A 13,066-nucleotide genomic window follows, 5' to 3' on the forward strand; every position below is an offset into this window, starting at 1 on the left:
AATTCATTGTATATTTGTTTACTCTTGGTTTCTCTCTCTCTTGTTGTTCCGCGCCTTGCGATGCTGTCTGTTAGCTTTTCCACACCTTAGCGGTCATATTTTTCCTTCTTACCATAATTCCGTTTAGTTGTCTCCTTTGTACACTCTCCCACTCGTAACCATGTTACAAGTCTTCTGACTTTACTCTGCACCTGGTCCGGCTTCCTTTGACGGTGCACCTTTCCTTACCGCTCCCTCTCGCGGTAGTTTCTTCAATTCTTCTTCCGCTCACTCTTTCCTAGCGCTTTTACTTCTCTCTGTTCCTGATTCTATCGGCTGTTCTTCTCCCTGATTTCTAACAACTTCCTCCTTTAGCTCTGCCTTTTGCTCCTTGACGCTTTGGCTAAGGTTTATTTACCCTTTCTTTTCTGTCTTCTCTGTCAGTATCACTTTTCTTTAATAGCTACCTCTTAGCTCCTTATTCTACCTTAAGCTTTTGATTTCTGAATATTCCTGGAGTTCATTAGGATTGCTAAGTCCAATGTTCAGTTGGGCTTTTTCAGTTGTATTCGTTCCGATCAGTTCAAGAGGACATTCATGGACTTGTATGTTCGATTACCACGCTCCACAGTTTTGTGGGATTCTTGTTGTTCTCAAACTCAGTTCAAGATTACGAGGACTACTACTTACATGTTATACTGCCACGTTCAGCCTTAACAACCACAACGGGGTTTTTTCTTCCATCAAGGCTCTCCTGCCCTTCAATCTGCTCATAATCACTTTTCCGCCGAGCCGCGCACCTCGTGTCTGTAGTCTTGCGAGATCATGCACAGGCCATGCTCTCGCGAGGCTGCCTCTCTATATTGCTCTCTGGTCTCTATATAGATATACATACAGACATATATAGTATATATAGTATATATATACAATATAAATCTAAGCACAAGATCCATGCGAATGTGCAACATTAGACTATTTGAAATACAAAATTGTTATTTATCGCGTCTTAATGAACAATTAAGAAATGCTCGGTGGTTGGTTCACTTAAGTACTGGATTGTTATGGTTGTCTTCCTTTTGTGTCCGTTATCTCTCCCGCCACACATAGCGCCATCCACTATATACCCCTCTCCCGGCCGCTCAGCTGGAGATCACCGAACCAAAGTGTGTGAACCGCTGGCGTCATTCCGGAAGTAGGTGGGAAAAAGTAGTGTCTCTAAGCACACAAAATGAATGACGATCAATTGGGCCAATAAGATATCCGTATTTCTTTCGTCGCACAAAGACATGAAAGGAGCGGAGAGATATTTCAACCAATCAACTTAAAGAATAGGTGAAAGATGGCCATAGCCTCCAACCGCCTGCCAGTTGCCAGAAGAGGAGGCGGAACATGGGCGTGGCTCAGAGGCAGGTTGCCGTTGGTGACGTAGGCAGGAGAGGGTAGCAACTGTTGCCTCGAGACCCCCGCGCGCCATAGTGACTGTAGCCGTGGAGACTGTTACTTGCCAACGGGAGCAACGCGCTGGAGAGCGACGGCGGCGGCACAGGCCCAGAGCAGAGGAGGCTACTGCGGCACTGCCCGGCAACGAGGCCCGGCGTGGCCCGGCCAGGTGATGCGGGGAGGTGGCAAAGGGGCTAGTTGGTTTCGATGGCAAAGGACAGGCCAGCTCGGGTGGTGTCCAGTGTACTGTGTGACCCATGCTGTGAAAGGCAAACTTTCTGTCACTTTCCCGGGAACTGCGACTGACCCGTAGAGGTGATCGTACTCATCGCCGGGGTTTGGGCCGAGCTGTTCGCTTAGGACACCGCCTTAGCTTATTGAACCGCCACGGGGCACACTTTACTAACTTCAACCTAACTTTCCCCCCACTACTTTCCTTTTCTCTCTTTATCGCTACGTTATTCCGTTCCTCTTTGCCCACACTCAGTTCTGTCACTTTCCACATTTCACACTCCTCATCTTTTCCTACTCTTAATGTAACAATTTATTTCATCCCTATAGTTTTTTCTTCCTCGGCTCTATCCCCTTATTTATCGTTGTCCTTTACATTCCCAGGTTCATGTCTTCACTTTTGTTACCATCTTAATTTATTTGCAAGTCCTTTTACATTTTTGCTCGTTCCTCTTTTTCCTTCTGCGCCTCTCGTGTGTTTGTTTTTCTTTGCATTCGTTTCTGTTGTTGCCCTGCCTTCTTTCACGATGTGTCTTATCTCCCTGTCCTTTAGCGGATCTTGGTTTATCGCAGTTTTATAGATTTGCTTCTTGTTTCCTGTTGAGCATTTATTCCCTGTTCACGCACTTGTCACTGGAAGCTCACCCCTCCGCCCTCTTCTAAGATGACGAAAAACGTAGATCTCACCACCTTCCGTGACATCCATACCCTCAACCCCATCTTGTGCTGCTGGGCGATCAGAATTGACTAAGTCATCAGAATGACTACAGAGGCACAACAAAGTTAAACGTTAGATTTGTGTTCAGTTAAAATACATCTCAGGGAAGCAAGTCGTATATGCATAATTTATGCCGCATCATCATCTGTTGCCCACCCCCCACACCCAGTTGTACTACCCACACAGGGTTTGGATGGCGTGAGCGCTTTCGATGGTGGAGACATTTTTTTTCCCAAACTTTGTTGCAATTTATGTTGCATCTCCCGTCCGTAGCAACACATTCATTTCACTGACTGCAAAGTAAGCGCCCCATATAATGTTATTTACATTGTTGCTTGTTGTGCTGTCTTTTAGGGCAGCCGTCCCGCTGACTGCGCTACAGTAGACCCCTCCCTCCTCCCGGGCCGCATAAATATTCTCTCTGGCAGCCTGTCTGCTGTATGTGACGTCATGGCCTGTCAGTGGTTCTCCTTTCAGTTCATATGGCTTGTGCCTTAATCGTTTTTGAATTTGTAAACGTGACCATTATGTATTGGAGAAACATGACCCTGCTTCCCGCGCTGTGTTTACATTGGAAAGCAAACCTGTTTGACAGAGAGGGCTATCGGTTTTTGTTTTTCTACTGTGTATTCCCCAGAGACATGTCCGGATTACCAAATTATGCTGCGGTGGACGTCGACCATTCGCGTTATTGCTGCTTTATTTTGAAGCAAAACAGTCTCCTCCTTAACTGTACAATTTTCAAGAGTTGCTTCTACTCTTTAAAGCGATTTAATGGTGTGTGTGCCCCCCCCCCTCTGTCTTGCAATTGTTCCTATGTTGCTGCTCTAGTTTTTAAGCCATCTGAGATATAGACTTGAGGTTGTTGTACTTTTTTGCCATTCGCTAGTCTCTGTCCTGTCAACCCAAGCAAGTAATTGTAACCACAAGTACCAATAACGAGCTTTATTTTATTGGGCTGTGATGACAGCTGGGAGGAAGCACATAATTATGTTTTCCGTCAAAGTGTGAGTTTACTTTTAGCAAATCCATTCTCGTGAAGGCGCAAGGTACACGTGGTTCACAGAAGCCCTCTCTCTGCCTGTCTCAGATTCCTAAAATATTTTACTACTGCTGGATTTGCACACTGGCTTAACTTGTGCAGTGTTGCGCGTATGAATACAGTTCTACCAAACCTACAGAAGATGTGCGTTCCAAGGGTTGTCGGGGACCAGCATGGGGGTGGCGGTGCGAATATTAGGTAGTACCTACTAAGTAACAATCCGCATAGCTATTTACAAACGCATGCGAATGCGCTTCCAACATTTAACTGCTCATGTAACCTCCACATGAGTGATTTAGGTCGTACTGATGCAGTATGTGTTGGAAAGTGAACCAATTGCTTTCTAATTGGCAGCATGTGTGTGCAGAGTGACATGTCATTGGGAAAACATTTGTAGGCATGCAAAACAATGCTTTTAACAGATACAACTTTGAAATTTCTTTCAGTGCCCTAAAATACTTCTTTTGTTGCTAAAAGGCAGTATAATTATCTCTGTATTAATTACCTGAAACTATTAAAACATCAGTTGGATATCCTACAATTTGCGCATTTCACGGCAACATGAGCCCACGTTCTCAGTCTTGTTTGTTTGCGAGTATGAGCAATTGCATATATAAGCCACAATACGTTTAATTCTTCAGATGGCTCCTTGAAGTGTTCTTGTTTGCCCCCAATGTGTGAATGTATTTCCTAATTTGAGGAGATGTTAGTTGGGGGCCCTCACGAGGGCAGGATAGACGCTTAGGAGGTTGAACTACTCGTTTCTTGGCCATGGTTCTTCATGACGAACATATTCGGTAGTACATTGAAATTTTACGTAGCAAATTATACATGCAATTCGTGAGCCTGGGGAATCTAGAACATTTTGATTCTGTTCTATTTGGTGCTTCTTTGATTTGTTTTACTTTTGTCAATAAAATACACAAGACACCATAACTAACATACCCAAAAGAAAGTGCAAATTACATTTTTTATAGGCACTTTCACCAGCATATTTTGTCTCTATCTAAAATGGACACAGATTATTCTAGTGCTCTTGACATTTGGTTACATCCACTATATACGCAAATAGAAGCCAACTAGTAGCTCCTTACCTTTCAGTCACACATCATGGTATTCAACAGCTCACAAAATGTTCTTGCTTGTGAGTCTCTTTTAACTGTATTCTGTGTCATATCCAGACATCAATTGAATTGACTACATGGGTGTTTATGGAAAGTGCACCAAATTGTTTATTTACACAAGTTCAATATCTCAAAGGCACACTTGGTGTTAACCTGCACATCCAGTGTAATTATTCTCTGCATTATTATGAAAAGGTAATTTTAAATGCACTTGCTCCCACACCATTTTGGACCCTTCTCAGGGGTGGGGTTTTGGGGGAGGCTTGCCATGGCTCAGCTCAAGCATTTATTTCTGAGTCCAGGTACTTATCTGTAATCATAACCTGATTATGTTGCGGTGTTGTGGCAACTTTATTATTTGAACTGTCAATCGGTCATAGTAATATAAAGTCAACAGTATGTACTGACCTGGGTCTCTTCCTCCCAGGGTTGTTCGTTGTTGTTCACGAACTTGATAGCCCAGGTTCACAGGGCATGGCTAGTTATCAATTTCCATGAATAACAATGAGTTAGAAAGTGATAATGTGGCACTGATGCTGGCCATGCCCGAAGCAATCAACTTGCTTGACATTGCTGCAAGTTCTCTACTGTAATAACCAGCACAATGAGTTGACAACAGGACATTCACCAGCCAACAGCCTCAACACAGAGGCAAGGTCAGTGAAAAGGCCAATATCAGAGTGCCAAACCAAGGTAGATGATCTTAGAGCATCGTTTGACATGCATGTTCAGTAGTTCATTAATGATTTTGCCTGCCTCTGTCCAATGATTTACCCTAGAAGGATATCACGTTGGCTCTTATTTTCTGTTGCTTGATTAAGATGGTCCCCTTGCCAGTAGTAAAATCAGAGAAAAATATTAACAAAAATGTGTTTTTGAGAAACGCTTAAATATTATGTCGATTGGTGTCTGTAAATCACACCATGCATCCATCACCACCAATAAACTGCTGGTATTTTCAGCCATAACACCAATTATGTTGGTACTGTATGAAGCAGGCATGGGTGGTGTCAATGGGCTGGGAGCTGCCTGCAACAATGTCAGTGATGTGCAAGAAAATATTTGGGCCCTGAGACTTATTTTCTTACAAATTAGGCACTGACCCTGCTTAATGCTTGTTATAGGTTGCTGCAAGCTTAGGTTCCCTAGAACACTTCCATTGGGAGCATGTAACTTTTAAAAGCAAACATGGACCCGTGTGTTCTATTCTGAAATAAGAAATATAAAGTGACAAAACCAACAGCACATGGGAGGTCTTATGCACACACTGATTAGAAAGATTCTCTAGGAGATGCCGTCACACTGACCAGGGAAGGGATGTTTGCATATGCGTTCCCACCTATCCCAGTGATCTGGAAGGTTCTTCAAATGTCAGTGTACAGGTGCAAGATCATTCTCGTAGGCCCGGTATGGCCGAGGCAAGCCTGGTATTCGGTCGTCTTCATCTAGTGCAAAACCGGCCTATGTCCCTAAGGAAGGCGTCTGACTTGCTATTGCAGCATAACGGACAAGTCCTTCACCGTGATCCTGGTTCTCTGAACCTTAACACTTGGCTCCTGATTTCGTAGAATTCTTCAACATACCACCACTGCAGGACTGTCGGGGAGTCCTAAACGCGGCCAGAGCCAGCTCTACTAACAAATAAGAATACAAGTGGTGAAGCTTCTGTAAATGGTGCGCTCAAAAACAACAGGACCCTCTAGACATCAAATTGCACCATTTGTTGCCGGACTTGATGTTTGCAAAAGAGGGCCTTTCACACTCCTCCATCAAAGTGCATCTAGCTGCACTCTCCAGGTATAATGGAAAGGAGGACCGACCCCGCTACTCTATAGTGAAGGAATCCTAAAACAATTTGAGGGTGTCTTTCGCATGTACGCACTGAAGAAAAAAACAACCACCACAATGTAGTCTAAATACAGTCCTAGTCGCGCTTGTATAATTGGTATGTGTCGTGGAAAGTGACATTCCTGCTGGCGCATTCATAAGAACTTCCATGCACAGTCAGAAATAGTTCTGCTGACTTTCTTTTGTAATCCATCTACTCCAACTGAGACAGCCCTGCGCTCGCTGGACCTATGTGGGGCCTTAAAATTTGATCTGGACAGAACAAGCTAATTTAGATGTACCTCAATTGTTTGTAGCCTTTGGCAAGGCATAGCCCGGTGGGTGATGTCCTCTATTTTATAAATATAAAGAAGCAAATAGACTCCTACAAGGGCCAATTCAGACCCATTCCACGTGACCGGTGGGGTCATCGGCAGAGTTGGTGGCAGGTATCCCTCTGGCCGATATTAGAGTGGCTCCCTGGGCAGTGCTGTACGCCTTCGTGAAACACTACTGCCTGGAATGACAGAACTTGCACCACCATTTATCTCTGCATGTAACTGTTGTCCTATTAAAAGCATGTGAATCAAGCAAAGATCCAATGCCAGAGGAGTACGGTGCTTACCTGTAACTCCGGTTGCCCAATTTGGTATCTTTCATGGATTCACATGTGCCCACCATTGGCCGTGGGGTAAAAAGGCTGAAATCCCACCTGGATCGGGGCATTGCACTCATCGATGGCCTCTTCTCGTCCTCCTTTGTGCCTGTGAGAAGTGTGTTGCCTCATCAAGGGTCTATGCAGATACAACCACATCAGCCCGGCCTTCACTGGCTCCCACTGCACACACAAATCGCCTTCAAGTCTTGCTGCATCCTCTGTAAGACAGTCAGCGTTACCCCGTGGAGAAACTCAGCATCTCCGGCGGACAGCACACCACCAGAAGCCAGGACGCGTGCAGACTTAAAATCGCCGCTGCAAAAAGGAAAGGATGAGAAAACCGGCCTATGCCTTAATACTGTGGAGCTTCCTCCCCGCCAGCATCAGACTCACTCCACACTCGTACAGTTTAGAAAAGAACTTGAGACACACTTCAAGGAATCTCTCCTCCTCAACACCTAGGCCATTCCATCACCCCTCGTGCTACCTGCCTCTCTCTCCTCCTCACCACATGGTACAGCTGTACCCTCCTCTGTGTCCTACCCCCGCTGTATATCTGTTCTGCTTTTACCTCTTAAATGTGTTTCGTTATGCATCTGTTTTGTTGTATACCTATGTAAAGCGCTCCGTTGCTTCTCGAAGCTAGGTCTGTACTCTATAAATATAATAACTTCTCTGGGGTTAGAATCTGAAGAAGGCATTCAGGGTGGTTCTAGGTACTCGATGTCACATTGGCTGAGGCCAAATACACCCAAAAGAGGGTGATGGGCTACAAAAGTGAGCCGTTTTTTCTTTATTGTATAATGAAATACTGAGGTTGTTGAGGCTTCCCAGTCTGCCAACGGGGAATATTCAAAACATATGAATCTAGGAAAGATACCAATGCTGGAGAACAGGAGTTGCAGTAAGCAAAATATTCTTGTTCTCACAGTGTAGTCATGCATATCCCAGGATCCCGGAAATCTTCAGCCCCTCTTATTCAGTCTGTCCTTAGACTGTAGATTGGCTAATTTCCACTTGGTTTCTAGCTCTGCTGAGTACGCAGAGTAAATTCCCCAAGCTTTCTGGCTGCAGTTATTTCGTTTTTGTCATAGGCACCTCCCAAGGATGATTTTTGGATGTTCTTTCAAAAGGCCCAGTCAATATGTATTTGTGTACACTGCTCACGTGAATGGATGACCACTGAAACACAAACCCTTTGCCTGTAGGGATGTATGTGTCCGTTTCAGCACACTTAGTTCCGGAACATTAACACGTATCTTGCAAGTCAATGGGTACTCATCACCTGACTAGGAGTGAGACAGGTTACTTCAAGACGAGTGTATGTCGGACATAACCAGCATAATTGTGCATCCATTTAAATCGGTAACCCTTTCTCATTCACATTTTACATACCACTAAAGCTCTTCTAGCTGGTAAAAGAATTGGACTAGATTGCCTCTCTATTTGGATTTGCAACCATGCCTAATAGAACCATCATGGCTCATGTACTGTGGTGTATGCATTAAGTTTACTTCTCCGACAATTAATGGACGTTTACTGTCCTGCCTGTTAAAATGATCCAGGAGAACAGAGCGTAGTTAACTTTTCATAAGCCGTGAAGAGGCAGGGCGTTTTAAGGTACAAAATGAGCAGATGGGAGCTGGAAGTCCTAAAGCAGGTGCGCATGTTAAAAGGATGCACACGTCTCATATTCACAGTGACATTTGGCAGTGCAGGGATGTGGAAGGTTTCACATTGCAAATGTAGCCTACACAAAAGTCGTCCAAATCCATCTGCCCAGCTCGGGTTCCTTGGTGCTGAACCACCCCAAGAATATTGTAGCCGAGTTGAGGTGTTTCCGCCAACATGTGATTCACTGCAGGGGAAGACAGACCAGAAAATACAGGTCTCTTAATCTCGTCGTTTTGAAGTGCCGGAAAGGCAATACTTTCTCAGTCGGTTCATTTGTCCAGGTACATTAGCAATGTCCATTTTCTCGATATCTTTCCCATTTTCATGGTGCACTATTTTTATTTAACTATGAACAGCACTGCGAATCCATTACATGCATTGAACCCGGATGGCGGAGGTTCCGATGCAGATGTGAGCATGCATCCATCTGCCCGGGCGCTTGACTACTTTGTTTCTACATTGTTTTTATTTTATAATTGTTAAAGTCCATGCCATGTCGCCTGAATGATCCCAGGTAGATTAATGTATCATTGCACAAATAACGTGGACGACGCACTCTATTTCAAATGTAGGTGTCTGAGTGGCATCCTATTTATACACCGATCTATTTTTACCTGGGAATTCTTCAGCTCTAAAGCAGATCAGTGACTTGGTGACCATGCTGCCTGACCCAGTAATGTGTAACTTGTGCACAATAGAAACGCTTTGGCTACTAGTAAGCTTTGATGAACACTAGGGCAACACTTGTTTCTGGGACTTTCATGACATCCTGTGCATAACTGCCTAAAACGATGCCTCAAGCAAGACAAGTTTCTCTGGACAGGTGCACGTTATCTGGCGTATCTACTAGGCTGCAGAGATTAGACCCTTTCTGCAATTTTAATCGTTATTTCAAGCTTTGCATTTGTAAAACAAAACTTACATTATTTCGGTAGGTGCTTCTTCTGTGGGCCAGACGATTTTCTGTTTTTTATGCGTTCCAAAAAGGTTTTTATTGAGCATATAACCAGTAAGTTGCAAAAGCGAAAAAGAAGCTCAGACACATTGTACAGTATTAACAATGTGATGGCAACATATCAGGATAGTTCTAAGATGCGTACTAAGCATTTCTACAACAATAGTCATTAGGCAAATCGCCACATGTCTGGTAAATTAGGTAGGAACGTTAAAGTTATGTTTTTAGTCAACAAAACAGTGCCACAACACACAGGGCAAGGCGGGGGTAGGCTAAAAGACTAATGCGAGACAGGCTGTGGTACGGGGCAAGGGAGAATCGGGTATACATTATCAGAGTGAGCCCATATAGGTTCATACAGCTTCAGGGAGCCCAGTCTTTCATGCACAGCCTTTCCTTTCGAAGACGGCAAACCTAAGCTTCTACCAGGAAACCTCCTGCTGATTACTGGATTGATTGCAAAACTTTCTGTTTCTCATTATTGGCTACTTCTAAGGAATGTTGTTAGTGTGCCCCATAAGGAATATTCGTCGGGTCGGGGAAGACTCTCGGCGCTGTTTTTATTTGTCCTAGGTAATAAAATTAAAAAAAAACGAATTGCAACTGGCAGACTGTAGTTGGAATGTGAAGTTGACCGTAGAGTGTTTCTCCTTGCGAGAGCTGCCAAAAAACGGACGATAAGATCCCAGAATAGTATAGACCAGGAAAGGCTGAATCTTATACATGGATACTTAAAGGATTACTGATTGGGTGCTGTGGGACTTGAGAGACGTAACTGTCCCCAAATGGTCCTTCTTTTTACACTTACAAGGTTTTTTGAAGTTGAGACAGCAGGTGTGCCAAATCGGTCTACAAACCTGGGTTTTTACGTGGACGTTTAGGGAAGTAATTAGTTTGTTTTTAGTTGTGTCTTAAGTAACAATTATTTTGTTGCTGGTTTCCATCCGCTTCACAATCCAGTTTATATAGCGGTTTCACTGTTTAAAACCACATTTGAATTTTAAAGGTTGCCAGACCCAACAACTCTACAGAATTTCATTATATTCTGATCTAAAGACCATCACCAGTGATGGTGAGATGGAATTGCTTTTATTTGCTTCAGATAAAATTATGAACCAAGTTGAACTATGGCTGTCCTCTTAAACCCTGCTGCAAAGTAATTTGGCTTTATTTTGGACTCCAATTTAACTATGAAATGTCGTATCTCAAAGAAATGTAGACAACTAATTATTTTACATAGAAGTGTAGGAATAACATGTTTTATGCTGTTTCACTTTGTAGGACAATCTTTGGTTTTGTCCCAGGTTGATGGTGAAAGGGTGTGCCGATGGGAGTAACAAACAGCCACATTTCTAGTTGGATCCAGAAATGTTATTCCAATTTTGAAACCCTTGCACTGGTTATCACCAGAGGCACGAGTTTGCAAATTAGGCCGTACGATATATAAAGCCCTACATTTATCTCTTCTATTTTAATGCAAAACTTCACCTGTCGGCTAAAAATAGAAATTCTCGTAATCTAGTAATATATCCTGCAAATTGCAAAAGTTAATTAATCTTGTACACAGTAATAAGCTATTAGTGTTCTGGCCGAAATCTTTTGGAATAGCCCTCCTGCTTGGCAACAAACTGCTTCATCTTTGAATATTTTCAGGAAAAAATTGAAAACCTATTTGTTTCCTAAATAAGGTTCAATGTAATCGATTTGAGTGGATGAAGTATCTTTATTTTTAGGCTGTTGGGTATTTAAAATATTTTTATAAAGAGTTTATTTGTAAGAATTTATTGCCATGATTTATTACTGTTCAGACCGTTCAGTGCTCCGTTAATCATGTTTTGAAACGTTTGCGCCCTATGAAGATTTTAAATAAAACGAATAATTCTAAATTTCTTTGCTCGGATTGTCCATGCTGCTGACCTGATGCTTCTCACCAACTACTGTTTTCAGATTACCAAAGCACAGGATAAGAATTCAGTATAAATACACACTGATTACTTGTGACAAAGGCAGACTGATTTCAATGAAAAAGTGTGATATTATTTACACCAGGTAGATTATTTATTCAGTACATCAACACAGACTGAGTGCTTTGCTCCTCCTATCCAACTGCATTGAAGCGTCTGGCTGTACTCTGTAATGATAGTTCCAGATTATTTTCTCAATGTGCCTCCCTTCAAGTGCAGTGTATAATGAATTCAATTGTATAATGAACACATTGCCACCAAAGGTGTGTGATCAGTTTCAGCGACAAACGGTCTACCATACGAATGCACCATGAATTTTGTTATGGGCCACAAACCGGCCAAAGCTTCTTGCTCAATGACCGAATAGTGGCTCTCCACATCCTTGAGCACCCTGGAGGCATGCACCATCTTCTTGCATGAGCATTGCCCCCAGGCCATATTCTGAAGCATTGGTGTACACAATTGTGCAGTCTCCTTCTCTGAACCCTTGCAGTTCTGGTGATCGCGTGTTCATTTTCACCCTCTGAAATTCCTCTTCACACATCTTCTTCCAATCAAACCTCGGTCTTGCGCTCAGGTGATTGACATCGCTACAATGGCCTTAACCGTGCTCAATTTGGGCCACACTGCATCTTCAGACAAACTATAACCTAAGTAGTCTACCTGTGCCTTACCAAATTTACACATCTCCAAGGTCGGCGTCAAACATTCAACTTCCAACTTTCACACTACCTCTTTAAGCCTCTCATCATGTTCTCCTGTCTGCACCACACCAATATGTCCTTGTAGAATTTCACACCACTTACACCACCCAAAATGTTAGGAATCACTCTTTGAAACACAGTGGTAGCTGATATAAGCCCAAATGGCATCCTAACACACTTGAATAGACCAACATGGGTGATGAACGCAAGTATATCATGCAAAGCGAGGTGCAAGTGGATTTGGTGATATGCAGACTAAGATCCAACAATGAATACACCTTCGAACTACTCCTCTCCTTAATCATTTCATCAGTCTAGGAAAAGGGAACCTTGGTGACAATGTTTTTGTTGACCTCTGAGCTCTATGCATAATCCAATCGACCCATTGGGTTTTTGAAGAACCACGACTCACCCATTCTGACGTCCATGACCCCTTCCTTCAGCATCCTTTCAAGCTCAGCTTCACGGTTCTTCCTACATGTTAAAGGAGCTGGTTTGAGCTTGGCATTTAATGGCACAGAGGACCTCTTAAGTTTGATTTTGAGTATGAAACCTTTGAGACGCCCAACTTCATTACGTGAAGACTTTGGGAGCTGTAAGAAAGGCATGGTATCAAACAGTGAAGACAGGCAAACTTGATCACAGTTCAAGGGTGTTTATTGAATTTCAGTGGGTTGTTTGAACGCATATCTAAGCCTAAATCTAAGTATGGGAGCAAGCTACGACCATCAAATAATAACGCAGTCCTAG

At 43.2% G+C, this 13,066-nt stretch overlaps 1 protein-coding gene across 3 annotated transcripts in view; it reads left to right on the plus strand.

Annotated features, from left to right (window-relative positions):
* Window positions 1-1,416: 1,416 nt before the first annotated feature.
* RFX2 (regulatory factor X2) overlaps window positions 1,417-13,066 on the plus strand; it is a 580,927-nt gene continuing 569,277 nt past the window's right edge. For all 3 annotated transcript variants that reach the window (XM_069649559.1, XM_069649558.1, XM_069649560.1), the window contains exon 1: window positions 1,417-1,588. The gene's annotated coding sequence lies outside the window, so the exon portion shown is untranslated. The remainder of the gene's footprint in view (window positions 1,589-13,066) is intronic.

This window comes from Ambystoma mexicanum, chromosome 1p (assembly GCF_040938575.1).
Source record: "Ambystoma mexicanum isolate Mex_15411 chromosome 1p, UKY_AmexF1_1, whole genome shotgun sequence".
Lineage (NCBI taxonomy): Eukaryota > Metazoa > Chordata > Amphibia > Caudata > Ambystomatidae > Ambystoma > Ambystoma mexicanum.